The 17,188-nt window shown below is 37.9% G+C and overlaps 1 protein-coding gene across 1 annotated transcript in view; it reads left to right on the forward strand.

Annotated features, from left to right (window-relative positions):
* The window catches only part of SLC24A3 (solute carrier family 24 member 3), a 345,921-nt gene that overhangs the window by 62,790 nt on the left and 265,943 nt on the right, over positions 1-17,188 (forward strand). The gene's annotated exons all lie outside the window — the stretch shown is intronic.

The raw sequence follows: 17,188 nt of genomic DNA on the forward strand, positions 1-17,188 counted from the left end.
TGACAGCAGATAAGAACCATTCGGCCCATCTAGTCTGCCCAGTTTTCTAAATTCTTTTATTAGTCCCTGGCATTATCGTATAGTTAGGATAGCCTTATACCTATCCCACGCATGCTTAAACTCCTTCACTGTGTTAACCTCTACCACTTCAGCTGGAAGGCTGTGCCATGCATCCACTACCCTCTCAGTAAAGTAATACTTCCTGATATTATTTTAAAACTTTTTCCCCTCATATTTAAGACTATGTCCTCTTGTTGTGGTAGTTTTTCTTCTTTTAAATATAGTCTCCTACTTTACTATGTTGATTCCCTTTATGTATTTAAATGTTTCTATCATATCCCCCCTGTCTCGTCTTTTCTCCAAGCTATACGTGTTAAGTTCCTTTAACCTTTCCTTGTACGTTTTATCCTGCAATCCATGAACCAGTTTAGTAGCCCTTCTCTGAACTCTCTCTGAAGTATCAATATCCTTCTGGAGATATGGTCACCAGTGTTCTGTACAATGGCATGAGCTCTTCCCTCTTTCTACTGCTAATACCTCTCTCTATACAATCAATCATTCTGCTAGCCAGGGCCGTCTATAATATGATTAGGACCCTGGGCAATGCATTTTCTTGGGCCCCCTGGGCCCTGCCCCTCCTATCCCTCCCCCCAATTACGCCCAATGCGCAATCACACTGACAGACGTACTGGCACATGCAGACACAGACAGACATTAAAACATTCACAGATACACACTGACACACAAATATATACTGGCAGACATACTGACACACACACACATACATGCATACACACAAAGACACACACTGGCAGACATACTGACAGATATACTGACACACACAGACACATACACTGACAGACGTATTGACACACACACACACACACAGGCATACTGACACACACACAGGCATACTGACATACACATAGACAGACGTACTGGCACATACACACAGACAGACATTAAAACATTCACAGATACATACTGACACACACATACATTGACACACAAATATATACTGGCAGACATACTGACACACACACAGACATACATACATACACACACAGGCACATACACTGACAGATAAACTGACACACAGACACATACACTGACAGACGTATTGACACACACATACATACACACACAGACTCATACACTGACAGATATACTGACACACACAGACACATACACCGACACACACAGACACATACACTGACAGAAGTATTGACACACACACAGGCATACTGATATACACATAGACAGACATACTGACACACACAGGCCTACTGACATACACACACACATACATACACAGACAGACATACTGACACACACAGACATACTTACACACAAGCATACATTTAGCCACCCTCCAGGTTCTTACCTTTTCCTGGAGGGTGGTTTCCCTGGGGTACAGTGGCAGGCTGATGCAGATGGGAGTTCTCCTCTGGAACTCCCCTCCCTGCCATTCTCCTCCCGCGCGGCTGTGCTCTCCATCCAGGAAGGGGCCCGGTCGCGCTGTTTCAGCGTCACAGCGCCAGACCGGGCCCCTGCTCACACATGCTCCCCGGGTGGCCCTTAGTGCATGAGCCACCCGGGGAGCCTCCTCAGCGTGCGGGCCGGTGCGGCTCTGTGCAGCCGCACCGCCGGGTCCAAGGGGGGTTGCGCAAATCGCGGGGCCCACGGGGCAGCTGCTCTGGGCCCCCCAGGAGCAACTGGGCCCGGGGCAGCTGCCCCGTTTGCCCCGCGTTAAAGACGGCCCTGCTGCTAGCATTTTCTGATGCTCTATTATATTGTCTGCCTACCTTTAAGTCATCAGAAATAATCACCCCCAAATCCCTTACCACCGATGTTGCGGTTAGGACTCTATCAAATATTCTGTACTCTGCCCTTGGGTTTTTACGTCCAAGATGCATTATCTTGCACTTATCCACATTAAATGTCAGCTGCCACAGCTCTGACCATTTTTCTAGTTTACCTAAATAATTTGCCATTTGGCTTATGCCTCCTGGAACATCAACCCTGTTACATATCTTAGTATCATCAGCAAAAAGACATACCTTACCATCAAGACCTTCTGCAATATCACTAATAAAAATATCAAAGAGAATGGGTCCCTGATATCCCTGAGGTACCCCACTGGTGACAAAATTATGCTTTCAATATACTCTATTGAGTATATTCAAAGCTTAGTTTAGGAGATTCTTTTTCTCGAGGTAGGGGTAAGTTAAAAATAAGGTGAAAAAATAGATTAACATACTCCAACAATTGCCTATGTGTTATACAAAAAATACATCTCCATGTGAGGAGTCTAGTGCCCCACCATACTAACATTTCCCCTGTCGCCACTTGTAAACTCATAGCCAACTGAACATCTTGTTAAAAATAACCAACAAACATCTGTAATGGAAAGATTAGCCACAACTGGCTATCCGATCAGTTAGTAATGCTTTCTTTTGTTTGTCAGGTACTGAAAACAGATGAAAATCTATAAATTACTAGTATATTGTGGTGGTTGAATGTTTGGTTGGATTTATGATATGATATGTCCTGTATACTGTCAAAAATGGTAAAAAAAAAAAAAAAAGCAATTTAAAGCGGCACTGTCACACTGAACTTATCTATCTCCTATTGATTCCTCTTCTCTTCCTCTCTCATAATCTGTTCTTCTTTTCTTTATTTCTGGTCCAGTTTTCTTTACAACATAAAAAACATAAAGCACGGGCTACTTTGTCTTATGTATTTTACCTATGCCTGACTTTCTTTGACCATAGGAGGAGCTGAGGTCAGCTCCATTTCCTGTGTCGGAGAAAGTACTCACTCTTATCCTTTACACAGGAAATGGAGCCGACTTAAACTACTTCTTTGGTCAAAGAATGTCAGGCGTAGAAAATATACATAAGGCAAAGTAGTCCCTACTTTATCTTATGTTTTAAAGAAAACTAGATCATAGTTAAAGAAAAGTAGAACAGATTCTGGGAAAGGAAGAGAAGAGGAAACAATAGGAGAATGGTAAGTTCGGACTGACAGTGCCACTTTAATTAAACAGTCATCTAAGACTACAATATACATATATATTGTAGACTTAGATGCTCGTTTAATTAAGTTATATACTTGATTACAACCAAAAAGTGAATTTTTACTTATTAACCTGATTTTCATATTAACTTATCGAATTATACGTAACTTGACTGAGTAAGAATTTTACGAACCCTTCAAGGGTTTAATTGGGTTTAACTGTTAAAGAAAATAATGATAATCATCTCATCTGACGTGCTGGCTTTGTTAACTAAAACATAAATGTATGTAAAATGTATTTAGGCACCTTAGTGATAGAGAAAAGGCAGTGTGTACACTCTTGGTTTACCAACGTCTTCCTTTATTTAATCTCAAAATAACATGGTCAACGTTTCATTTTCCCTCAGTTTCTTCAGGACAGGCAAAAAAATATGTATATATTACGTTTATCGGAAAGTATGTTACGTTTACATTATTCAAGTGGATTTCAAATTTTAGACCAAAATAGCTGAGTCTGAAAATTATTTGTAATCTACATTTTCATTTTGACTAGCTCGGCCTAGAATTAATTTAAACTTCTCTTTGAATTCCCAACACTGACATTAGTCAAATGTACAATATATTCATGCGTAAATGCTATTTGGTTTAATTGTCACAGATTAATTTTAATGCCAAGCCTGTCACATCATATTGTTGTCTTTGTAAATGACAAGGCATATTAAAGATTAGTACGTCTAACTCGTGGTTGGGATGTTATTATTAGTCTGAACAAAATATTGTGAAATATGCTCACCAAAATATTTACGTAAATTAGTACACCCTGATAGAGGGTTGTTGCTTTGTTTTGCTTTTTACTCCACCTTCCCTATTCAATTCCATTATTATCATTGAGAGCAATAGTACATAGTACATAGCACACACATCAAGTATTTTTTTTTTTTACTATAGATAGTTACACATTTACTAAGCACAGTATAGATGCCTAAGAGATGGGTTGCCAAACGATTTAATATACAGTATCAATACAGGAAGGAATAAGGAAAGCTCTTAGTATGACACAAATGTTAAGCCTAGCAATATCTACAGATAAATTGGGGAAATGTATAAACCAGAGACAAATAGCAGAGTATATCATAGGAGGCAAATAGCAAGAACAAGTAATTGTCTGGATTGTGACCTTTATGAGGTTAGGTTATTTCTGGGCCACATTAAATAGATTACTTTTCATGGAACATTTAAAGGGACACTGTAGGCACTGTAACTGCTTAAAGTGGCTACATTATCTGGAGTCCTCAGGCACCATCCTTCCATTCAGTGTTAAACTGCTTGTAATGTATTAATGCTATACACAAGTGCCTATCATCTCACTCAGCCCCCTGTGCTGCTTGGGCTAATGAGGAAACATCAGCAAGAGTAGCAATTGGTGGCTGTGATTGGCTAAGAGTTCCAGGTGACTGCTTTCAACCTATCACAGTGCCCGGTATGTCTAGTACAAAGTGTGTGATCTCTGCTCTAGTCATACCTCTAGTGGACCCTCTCTCCGTGTTAAACTTCTCAAAAATGGTTTAACAATTAATGGAAGGGCAGTGCCAGGGGACTCCTGGCACCAAAACCAATTCAATGAGATGAAATGGCTGTAGTTCCTACAATGTCCCTTTAAATGAACACTTAAAGTACCATAACTACTACATCCTGCTGACATAGTTATGTTGCCTGGAGTTCCCTGGCGCTCCACCCAATGTAAGTAGTCAATCAATTATACTTTTTATATGGGTCCCACAGGCATCTTTCACTTCCTCTAAAAGTGGTGGAAGCGCTCTGCTCTGAGCTAAGCCTAGCAGTGTAGGGCTTAGCTCGTTGGCTGAAAGCAATCGGCTGATTTTCTCAGTCAGTGATCTGGACCTACACAGCAGGAGCTTCCAGCTCTTTGTAGAGGCAATGACCTACACTTGGAAATCCCAGGTAAAAAGTAAAACTGATGGCAGATAGTTTGACTACTTACATTCGGGGGTCAAGGCACCATGGCACTACTAGCAATATAACCACTGAATCCCATTGTACTGGCTATGATACTTGGAGTGTATCTTTAAAGATATGAAGATAGGAAGAAAGGGAATTAGTAGAAGATCAAGTGGAAATTGCTTACAGAAATGCGGGGCAGCTCATTTTGTTGTGTAAATGGTAGAGGGAAGGTTTTGTAAGAGAGATGGGTTATTACAAGAGCGGGGAAGTCAAGCCGGGGAAATAAAGTAAGAGATAGAAGAGGAGACAGATTTGTGGAGGGTTTCGTAAGTCATAGTCAGGTAAATTTTGTATAGAGTTGAATTGAGTCAAATGTTTGGAGAGAAGGCCAATATAAAAGAGATTGTAGTAGTCAATTATTTCTTTTTTTTCCTTGGATGGAAATTAGACAAATTTAAGCAATGTTCTCAAAGTAGAAGTGACAGAAAATGGTTCACATTGGTTTAGTAGTGGAGGGTGAGAGGTTTAACTCAAGTAAATTTCCTTTGGAAATATTCACCAGAGTTAGGGAAATAAAATTTGACCTTCCTCCTTCAGGTGTCCTCCTCCTATCTGTGTCCAACACGTAGTTCTGGCTATGCAAACACTTATACAATGTATAAGAAAACAAGCTCCACATAATATATAAATAATACGTATAGATGCCACCTGATTTCACATATGCCAATCTAATATCACAGATCTAGAAAAACAAAAACTATATATAGTGTGATACAGTAGATACAAGGGGAAGAGAAGGAGGGAAGGGAGAGCACTCACGAGACGTAGAAGTGTGCAGGCTTGTCTCCCCAAAAGGGGTAAAAATCCATATGACTGTTCTTCAATCTGTAGCTGTATGTCATGAAAAGAAGAGCCGATAGTGTGATCCTATTAAACAACACTTTTAATGATTAAAATTGCACTTAGAAGAAGGCAGTTTGTTTAAGCATATCTCCACCTGAGGTGGACCTCGAAATGGGCAAGAGGGAGTGAGCAGGAACAACTTCCAATAAAACAAAAATATACTAAAATATAAACATCCCAAAATAAAATCCAACGTGTTTTGTCCAGAAGAGTGGACTTCCTCAGGTGTTGAGGAACTGTAGTGACTTCTCAGTTTATATATGGCTCTTAATTTCAGACCTCGGATCAGCTGGCGATCGGATGTGTTCCACCGTGGAACGCACTGTTCACTTCCTATGATCTTATGTCATTTCCGGCATCTGGCTGTATCTGTCTGACGAACGGGTCAAAATTCACGCATGCACACGTGTGAATCAAAGTCGCATATGCGTACCATCTCCTTTCAGCTTCAAACGAACAACATCAATCCATGCAAACTAACACGAAATCCTATGTATGCGAAACCGCATCTAAATGAAATATATATGAAAATATATGTGAAAAAATGTGAGAAAAAATAATAAATAATGTAAAGATAAAAAATATGCGAATGGAAAAATTTAAAAATACTAAAAATAAAAATAAAATAAATATAAAAATAAAAAATATATATTAAAGAATAAAATTATAAAATTATATAGTGTTAAAAATAGTAACACAATTACAATGAATTAAAATGAAAATGGAAATTCATTTTTCATTCATTTTTCATTTTTTTATTTCTATTTCCATTTTCATTTTAATTTATTATAATCTTGTAACTTTTTTACCACTATATAAGTTTTAATTCTTTCATATATATATATATATATATATATATATGTATATATACGGTATATATATATATATATATATATATATGTATATATACGGTATATATATATATATATATATATATATATATATGTATATATATATACATATATGTATATGTATATATATATATATATATTATTTTTTTATATATATATTTTTTTATTTTACCTTATTTATTTTTTAATTTTTCTATTCCCATATTTTTATTTTAATTTTATTTATTATAATAGCTTTTATTGTAAGGTGCACAAGTAATAAAAGTACATAGATAAACATCATGTTGTTGTACAAAAATATGCAAGATTCCGATAAGATATAAAGGATAGTAACATGGCAAGTATTGATATATACTGTATTTTTCGCTCCATAAGACGCACTTTTTTCCCCCTCAAAAGTGAGGGGAAATGTCTGTGCGTCTTATGGAGCGAATGTGAAGCTTTACTTACCTGTCTTGTAGCGTGGGCCGGCTTAACAGCGCGCACCGCGGTACTGGAACTTCAATTTCAGGTTCCGGTTTCCGGCGGGACTGAAAGGAGGTGCGCACTCAGTGTACCGCGGTGCGCGCTGTTAAGCCGGCCCACGCTACAAGACAGGTAAGTAATTATGGGACACTATGGGACAAGGGGAGGGGGGGGACACTATGGGACAAGGGGAGTTTATATCAGTAACAGAGGTATATCGGTAAAACTGCATCTGGATTAATTAGAACTTTGGTGGGTGCAACCTGCTGGCGTGAAATATCAGCCATTAACAGTAGGTAGGAACTAATAAGTCTAGGTAGACTGTTATAGTCACGAGGCATATTTCTATTCCCATATTTTTTATCTTTACATTATTTATTCTTTTTTTCCCACATTGTGTCACATATATTTTCATAATTTGTATGCTTTTATTTGCTTGAATCCGAACACACATTGTACGTATGTGTGATTTCGGTTTCGCATTGATTATAGAGCCTATTCGTATAACCTGGAAAATAATACAATCTCAGTGTAGAACATTAACAAGAATGAAAGATTAAAGATTAAAAACATCTTTGGACTCCAGGTCAAAACTTGCATTTTCCAACTTGATGCAGCATGGTCAGGAAAACATTTTATCTTTTATTTGACCTTTATAAAATAACAAGATTTATTTCTAATAGTACCATACCCTCCTCCGGAGTCCCGAGAAGCATGTAAATGGGCCACTAACGCAATTGTGCCACTAGTTCTGCTTAAAGTGCTGACTGCCAATCATCTAAGGCTAGCCCACTGAAGGACTGTCCGACCGCAATCGGGACAGTTGGGAGGCCATTTGTACTGAATAACATGACAGTGTATTGAAGGCAGTAACTTATGGCAATGTAGACGTGAGGATGAGAACATTCGCATATTAATATTGAAAAGATAAATAAATTTGATTATAGACAGAAACCTGAACAACCTGTCCTCCATCATTGGGTTAAAGGACAAGAACAGAACAGTTGTATGCATGCTTTGTGCCTTACTTCCGGTGTGCAGCAAATATCATTTTGCCTGAGGAGATGTCAATGACAATGCAATTTAAACGCGTATCCTCTCGCTCTGCAACAATTAAACAGAAGGGTGACTGTGAATGGTGGTTTTGTGCTGGTACAACTGAGCAATATTGTGGTATCACAAGTTGCTGTGAGAAAGAACTCTTCAATGCATGAAAGAATGACTTATTAGGCAATTTGTACTTCAATAAAATTCACTGCCAGATGATTCATAAAGTTCCCATTTATATGTAATTTAACAGTAAATTAAGTTTGAGTGTTGTGAAAATATGCAATACCCAAGCCTATGACGTACACAAGCAAGGATGCCATCAGTAACCCATCGGTCCTAATACACAAACATAAATAATTGCCCATTTATGATACCCGGTAGTGTTCTGATTTTATTAAAGGGTCGACCACAGCTGTCAGCGGTACGATCATGATGAGTGTGCCATACTTAAATGCACAGAATAATGTATAAAGCTTTAGCAGGTGTTAAATGAATATTAAATTATCACACATTTGGGACTATTTGGTTTATATATGTATCATTATTATTATTATTATATATTTTTACATTTTTGGTTCATGCATAGCTAAACCAATATTAGCTATTTTATGTAAATATAGATATCATCTACAATTTTGAGTATTTTCGTGATGAAAAACTGTCAAGGTTAAGGGTGAAATAAAACAAAAATAACAAATTTAGCTAGGTGTTCAATTTGGCTATTTTGGCCTAAAAATCGAAATTCTCTTTGAACTCACTTTGAATTCCTGACATCACATTTTAGGGTAAACTCTCTTTGTAATGAAACATTTTTTTTTAAATCATAATAAATATGAGTTAACTTGTCAACGAATCCCGTCCCATAAATTACTGTCGCTGCTGTGCAGAACTTGGAACATTACTGTGACACCTACAAGTTTGAGTGCTATGGGAGAAATTGATGTACTTACTAAGCCTCTATTATTGCAGAGGATTAAGAGAGGGATTATCATTTTTATGCATAGAGGGAATCCATACAAAGCTGTAGAAAGTGTCCAAATATCCCATGAAATCTTATAGACCAATATACAAATCCAATATAAAATGCAACTTGCAAAAAACTTAGTTTTAATTAAAGTGTCCCTCTTTGTCCATATACATTTTTGAGGGGTATGTATTCCCACTGGAATCAGCATGTGTTGATTAGTTAAAAAGTTGTTTGTAGAGTGGCCACCCCTCAAGACAATAGGTAGAACCTCATTCACTTTCCACATAATTGGTTATCATCTGCCACGACCGAGAAGGATTTCCTTAATGTATGTACATCACCTCAAGGATCTTCTCATATATTTATTAAAAACTGTCCAAATAATAGTTAGAGCTATGTCTCCAACAGTGTGAGAACTAGCATGTGATTGCTGATCTACATAGTTTAACAATTTATTTTGTTACTTGGCATATGCTTAGGATGGTATTTGCATATACATTTTACATTCATGCTTTCTGATAAGCATTATTTATATGCTATTATTATTTGATCTTTGGAGTGTTTAAAAGCTAAATATGTAGCCTATAATATTTCAGAAATTAGATATTTGCCAAACTTCACAAAAATTGCATTTGGACACAGTTTCTTAAAAAGATGTGTTGGACGCTTGCTTATATAAACAAAAAGAGGTTGTGTAATTATCACTCAGGCAAAGCACGGAATTCCATTCATTAAAGTGTATCCTTCAGTATTGGAGTGTTCTGAGTGTTTGCATTTTGCAATAAATTTAAAGGCAACTCTTGGGACCACGGTGGCAGCAATACTGTGGTATTCTACCAAATGATACGGTTGACATCTGGTACATTTCATAAACATGTTAGAGAGGATGTGTTCAATTAAACCCATATTAAGATTTTTAGCAATTGAAAATAACTTAAGGTAGCAAACACAGAACTTGACTTTTTACAAGTTGAGACACACAGGGTTATTCATTAAAATGATCATTCAAACTGAATTTCAAATTTAAAGGGACTCTATAGGCACCCAGACCACTTCATCTCATTTAAGTGGTCTGGGTACAATGTCCCTGCCCCCTCCTCCCCCCTTAGTCCTGCAATAAAAAACATTGCACTTTTAGAGAAACTAAGACTGCCTCTTGTGGCTGTCTAATAGACAGGAGTGAGGTTATTCCCAAATACATGGTAGGTGAGCTGTTTTACTGAAACAGGATGGAGGAGCCGCAATAAACCTAAATACAGGGCAGATGACACATTACAGAGGACTCATTACAGTGAAATGGGATATGAGAAGGGAACCAGTAAATGTAAATGGAGGGCAGAAGAGAGGTTAAAATGAAAAGGGACGACATAATGTATCTTTAAGTGGACGGTGATTTCATGATCTTAAATTTGTTCTGGACCCCAGTATGACTTTGCAAAGTTCTTTTGCAATTTTAGCACAATTTCCTGCTGTTTTACGACAATAACGGGCAAGCTGGCACTATTAAAAAGTTTACTTAAAGAAACATTACAGTCTAAGTAACTTTACTTTGCATTGCATTTCTTTGGATAATTTGCTTCTCTGACACGGCAGTGTTCATTGTGCAAAAGCACACAAGAGGGGAACCCACTTCCCATTCATTAAAACAATCATGATTTTACGCAAGCACCAAACAATGGATGGCTTTTGCAAAATGCAGGGTAGAGCAAAATTCTATACAGGGACTGTGAAGAAAGAGTTCATAAATACCGTATGGTCAGTTTTTTTTAGGTATAAATGAATGTTCGCTGGATCCTTTGTTTGTTGTGTACACCTATCTGCTACCGTATTTCACCCCTTTTTGTCTTTTGAATCCAATGGATTGACATATGAGTGGTCATAAAGGATGTAGATCAGGGGTGCCCAAAAGGTAAACCCCCAGATGTTGTAGAACTACATCTCCCATGAAGCTTTGCATGCCTTCAGAATGCTTTAGAATGACAAAGCATCATGGAAGCTGTAGTTTTAAAACATCGGGGGATATACCTTTTGGACACCACTGATCTACATTGATACGTAAAAATGTGTTGTTATTCTCTATGTGGAATTCAAATGATGCTCAGATGGTATTTAAGAGAAAATATTTCCAACTTACACTACCAATGTGTTCAGTTGACACAATTTAGGGTGATGCATTAGTTCATGGAGTCCACCACTGCTGCTTGAGGTAGCACTAGTGGTGATGATTTACATTCGCTTTTCAACTGTATTTTTTTTTTACATTTAATTTTGTTTGCTGTTTATTACTCGTATGTACGTTCATTATATTTGCTTTTGGACTACATGAATTTTGCATAAGGATATTATTATTTAATTACATCTGGCTAGCTTTCTATTTTTGTATATGTGGTTCAATTAATAAAGAGTTATTTTATTTATGTTACTTGGTGTGCCGCGGATATTCTAATATGTGGTTATTAGTTGCTTCGAAAAGGACTTTGGAAAAAACAACCTGGTCTGGAAAATCATGATTACATAATCAGAATTGTCTAACAGAATTCAGAACTCTTAAGTAGGTGTGCATAGACTCAATCATTTGTAAGAAATTACATGTGGAGTATTGTATTAGTAAGTGAGATTTTCTATGTTAAAATTCAAAATATGAATTATTTTTGTAACACTTCATGATGAAGAGTCTGAGCGTTTGACCAATCACGCTGAGCTGAAAGTAAGAAAATAAAAAGACCCAAACTTTGAGATGTTCTATATATGAGACTAATACATCTTTGATATCCACAAAAAGTATAGAATGTACGTACACAAAGCCCAGTACGATTTATTCCCACTAGAAGGGGTAGGCAACCTTTGGCTCTCCAGATGTTGTGGACTACATCCCCCCAAATGCTCTTACACCCATAATGGTTGCAAAGCATCATTGGAGGTGTAGTCCAAAACATCAGCAGTGCCGAAGGTTGCCTATGCCTGCAACTGATAGTCATTTTACTGCACAGTATATTTTTTCAGTTCTATCTTTATTGAATACCCTGCATCACTGCTCTTATCCGGGCAAAATAGATTTAGGATTTCTCAATATTTAGCAGCAACAAAGGTATACAAGGTACCGTATTTTTGGCATAAAAGTTTTACCATTAACTTTACACTCTACATAAAAGAACAAGGGAAGTTCACCCCATGGTATAGTACAGACATTAACATAAAGTTACAAAACACAAGAATATAAGGTACTTGTCAAACATGCTACAAGTATACCATTGCTATCCTTCAGGGCTTGTTTTACGTAGATTAACCTCTTGAGGATCAGAGAGCTTCCTTTCTTTATCAACAATGACAAGAGATTAAAACAAATTGTGCATTTTAGTTTACAATAGCCAATTAGAAAAACAAAAGCTGATTGGGGAATTGTTCTATTTAGTCTAATAATTCTTGGCACTTTCCCCAAATTCGCAAATTGTGGAAGATCCATTGCAGCAAACTCTTGCAATTCTAGGGTTTTTAATTCCTTATATTTACTACTCAGTATTTGTTTTATTGATAATGCTTTACATTATTGGAATTTTGCAAAACAGACCTGGTCCTTTAACAAGCTCAATTCTAACTTGACTAAACCTTTTTTTAATAGAAGGGAATGCCAGTATTTTATTGAATATTTCCCTCAGTGTGTTTTAATTTACTGGAATTACATTTATAACAATTATAATTTTTTTTTTTTTTTTTTTACTTAGTACCGGAATTGTTAGCAGATGTTTCTTATAATAAGCATTGGCAACATCTTCTACAATCTTCTGATATAAATAAAATCTGCAAAATAAGGCTGTTTTTCTAAATGCATTTTCTTTTTTTTTGTTTTCTGCTATATGCAATTGGGAGATGTAAATACGGTTGGCATAGATATAAAGAATACAAATATGGCATCCACACCACACAGTAGGCATGACTCCTACTAAGTCCACGGCAGCTGCGTTCAAAGCTGGCTATAATCTCGAAGAAGAGAAATTGATCTACTGATCTTTAGTTAATTATCTTGTTTAATAATTTTCTACATTCCATTGCAATATCACCAGCGCAATGTATACATTAAGTTTATATCTACCCAAAGATAATCTTCTTAACATTCTCTTAATGATTTTCTTAATGATTTAAAGCTATTAAGTCGCTTTTTTTTTTCAATCTTTCTTTTATTGAGGCATAAAATTTATACAGAGTACAGAATAGAAAAGGGAGACAATAAAAAGTCATACAGGATGGGTTATCACATTTCAGTATACATCATCTCCGAAAATTGTCGGCCTCTTTTTTTTTTTTTTTACATTAAGTGTATGAAAGGCTTTCTGTAGCTTTACGCGCCTGCTTGCTTAGTGTCGTGGTATGTCTTTTAGGCGGGATTAAGGCACCTCAATATGTGAGTGTGTTGAGCGTGGGACCTTAGTTACGTGAGCTCAGGTAGGTGTGTATGTCGTAGCTGGGTGTGGTGGACTAAGTTGCTAGCGGAGAGTGCGGCAGGTAGGTAGTGGTAAGTTTCAAGCTGCGTTAGCCTGGAAGGCCGAGTGCCTGCAGGAAGGCCGGTATATCAGATGCGTGGGATAGCTCATATGTTTCGCCCGCCTTTTCTGCCTGTAGTCGGTGTGGTCCCCATTTGTAGGGGATAGCTTGGTCCCGAAGTAGCTGGGTGACCTGGCTAAAGGACTTCCTCCACATCATGCGTGGGATAGGCATAAGGCTATCCTAACTATAAGATAATGCCAGGGACTAATGAAAGTATTTAGAAAACTGGGCAGACTAGATGGGCCGAATGGTTCTTATCTGCCGTCACATTCTATGTTTCTATGTTTCTATCATGGTGTGCCTGGAGAAGTCCTTATAGAACATCAGTTGTGCCCCTTCAAACTCCACCATGGGGGAGCATCTTATAGCCCCCATAATCATGCCCCTGTCAGAGTCCCGTATAAATTTAATCAGTACGTCACCGCCTCCTTCGCGTGGTGTGGAGGCCGCCCTGGTGAGTCTGAAACAAGAGTCTATTGTTATCGACTTTGCTTGTCGTGGTGTAAGCAATGTGGCTATGAGCCGTCGGCAAAAGTGCGGCAATTCTGTGCTGGTGAGTGTCTCCGGCACTCCGCGGACCCGCAGGTTTCTTGCTTTGTACCGGTCCTCCATTTCAGCCAGTTGGGCTTGTTGGTCCGCGTATTGCTTGCGGAGTAAGCTCAGCGCCGCGTCCATGGCACTTTGCGCTAGCTTAGTGTCCTCCAGGCCCACCTCCACATTTGCCACTTTATTGGTGAGTGTGGCTATTTCTGCCCTTACCAGCGCCATGTCCGCTTGGAACATGGCCTGAATGTCATTCACCAGTGCTTTGATATCAGCCTTGGTGGCTGGAGCAGCGTCCCCCATGTCCATGGGTCTCTGCGGCAGCTGTGGTGCGCGGGTCAGCGATGCAGGCTCTGCAAGGTAGCTATCCTCGTCCGAGGATTGTGAGGCATAGATCTCGGGTGCCATCTTGGAGTCTGCAGGCCGCGACGCGGCTCGGAGAAATGCCCCTATATCTCCTGATCCCGTTCCCGGATCTGCTCTCTGCTTCTTGCTTTTCTTCCCCATACCGTCGGTGAGCTGTGAGCCGGATTAGGGGTCCGGTGGGTGCGGGGATTATGGTTCCGGACAAGTTAATAGAGCGTGCCGCACGGAGCTGTCTGAAAATGCGTATTAAGTCACTTTTTATGTGTGCTAATACAACAATTGTATTCTTATGATGTAGCTATTACTAAGACATGGACAAAGCTATTTATTCAAGCCTATGATATCCAAATCCCTAGAACAAAGGTGTCCAAAAGGAAAATTCACAAATATTCTAAAATATCTGTATTGTTACCTTTTTTGTTGATGAAGGAACTAACAGTTAGATTTCTGAAAACTGTTGGTCTGTGTAAATGGCTAAAGCCCCATAGATCAGCAATTTCAGATGTGCTCATAGTTTTAAAATAGATGTGTTCAAGCTACTGGTGGTCCAGTATTAATAATCCAGTAAGTAAAACTGACAAGAGTACAGTTAGCATTTGTATAACAGCAGTATGTATAGGTTGTGCACTTAGTATTTTAGGGGATCGGTAAAATGTTATACTATTAATACAGACTGGAGACCCGTGATATATGCCTTGTGACACATTGACATAGTTTCAGGTACATAAGACAAACAAAAATTAGCATATTTGTAAATTAAAAAGATTCCAATAAAAACAATCTATGTCTAGTTATTTGATAAATTAAATGAAAAATCTGTACTTTGGTTTTGTCCTAGTCCTCTTTCACAAAATCTTCAGTAAATAAATCCAGAAACACTCTATTACACAGACAAAATGCCATAGAACCATATTGTATCCCTTTTAAATTCTTCAAAATGTTATTTTTGTTCCTTTAGTAAAACAATGTCTCTGAAGCAAGCTGCTGTCTTTGCTGTCAATTGCATGTGACGAAAGAACAATGCTGTTTTCAAGGCAGAAAGCACAAAGGATGGCTTACTGAATGCAAAGATATAAATAGAATCTCTGAAGATGGGATGATGAACTCTTTTATCTTTGGACAAATGGCAAGACAGGCAATAAGTGACCATTGTACAGAGAACTTCTGCCCAGAGCAGTGGCACCACTGATTGACTGGAGTGAGACTCTAAGCCAATCAGTAGCTCTCCATTCGTTAAAAAAAAAAAAAAAAAAAATGATATGTACATTTATTATGAGTGGGGGGCTGCTGATTGGCTTAAATCATCTAGCCAATCAGCGTCGCCCCCACCAAGCGACATCTGTACTTTCTAAAACTTAATTGAAGAAGCCGGATGCCGCTGGGGAAGAGGAGATCCAGCACTGGAGAACCTTTGGGGTTAAACAATTTGAAAATGGTTTAACCCCTTAAGGACACACCTTGTGGAATAAAAGGAAATCTTGACGGAATATTTCTGCCATGTGTCCTTAAGGGGTTAAATATATCAGCAAAGAAAGCGCCGGGGGTCTCCTGGCACCATAACAAGTGCATTTCCATGAAGTTGTTATGGTGCCTGCGTGTTCCTCTAACATTGTACATTTACTGTCTTATTCACAGATAGTTTTGCTCCCTGATTTTTGTAATCTCATTTTCAGCACCTTTTAACATTGCCAAGATTAACTTTAGAAAATCAAGTGACAGTAGATTTGCGTTGCATGGATTTATTACACTGTAATTTTCTGCTGGATGGTGCCTTAGGGCAATTAGTAGATAATATGTTACTCTGTGTGTTCACTGAAACAACAACTGTTCTACTGATCGCTATTATTTGTATGGTTTATCATTTAATTATCTGTATCTGCAGCCAGCTCAAAAAACACAGCAATGTGACGGAGACCTGCCATATTATTTCATTATTTTTTTTCAGTGACCTTGACTCACCTCTATGGAACAATGCAGAGAATTTCAAACTCAGTAGCGTTCAATTGTACTGTGTAGTTATTCGGCTTTCTTGTTGTAACTGTGCCATAAAGCTGTTATGGATTTTATAGATCAAAATTTGTTTTCTTCTATGCATATTTTATGTGGAGTAAAATAAATTGATTTATCTTGATTGATAAATTAATGAATAACTGTGTATTTCATTTCTTATCCTACTAGAAATAATGTTTATGTAAATAGAGGATTTTAATTATTTGTGGCTAACCTTGGCATGGCAGGTGTTTGAAACACATTTATCATTATGTGTACAGGCATTCTGGCTGACTGTTTTAGACAAATCCTGGCCTAACCTATGCATTCGCATTCCTAAAGCTGTATAATGCATGCATTTTGTTAGAGGTATATCTGTTGTATTGATATTTGCAGAGTTGTTGGCTTCACATCTGGAACCCATACAGCTTTCCTGTTTTTTCAGTTGCAATTGCTCCCAGTGTCCACTTTAATACCATAAAGATTATGGCACTGGCAAGACTGGCAAGACTGGCTTGGTGGTTCTTTCTAG

This window comes from Pelobates fuscus, chromosome 2 (genome assembly GCF_036172605.1).
Source record: "Pelobates fuscus isolate aPelFus1 chromosome 2, aPelFus1.pri, whole genome shotgun sequence".
Lineage (NCBI taxonomy): Eukaryota > Metazoa > Chordata > Amphibia > Anura > Pelobatidae > Pelobates > Pelobates fuscus.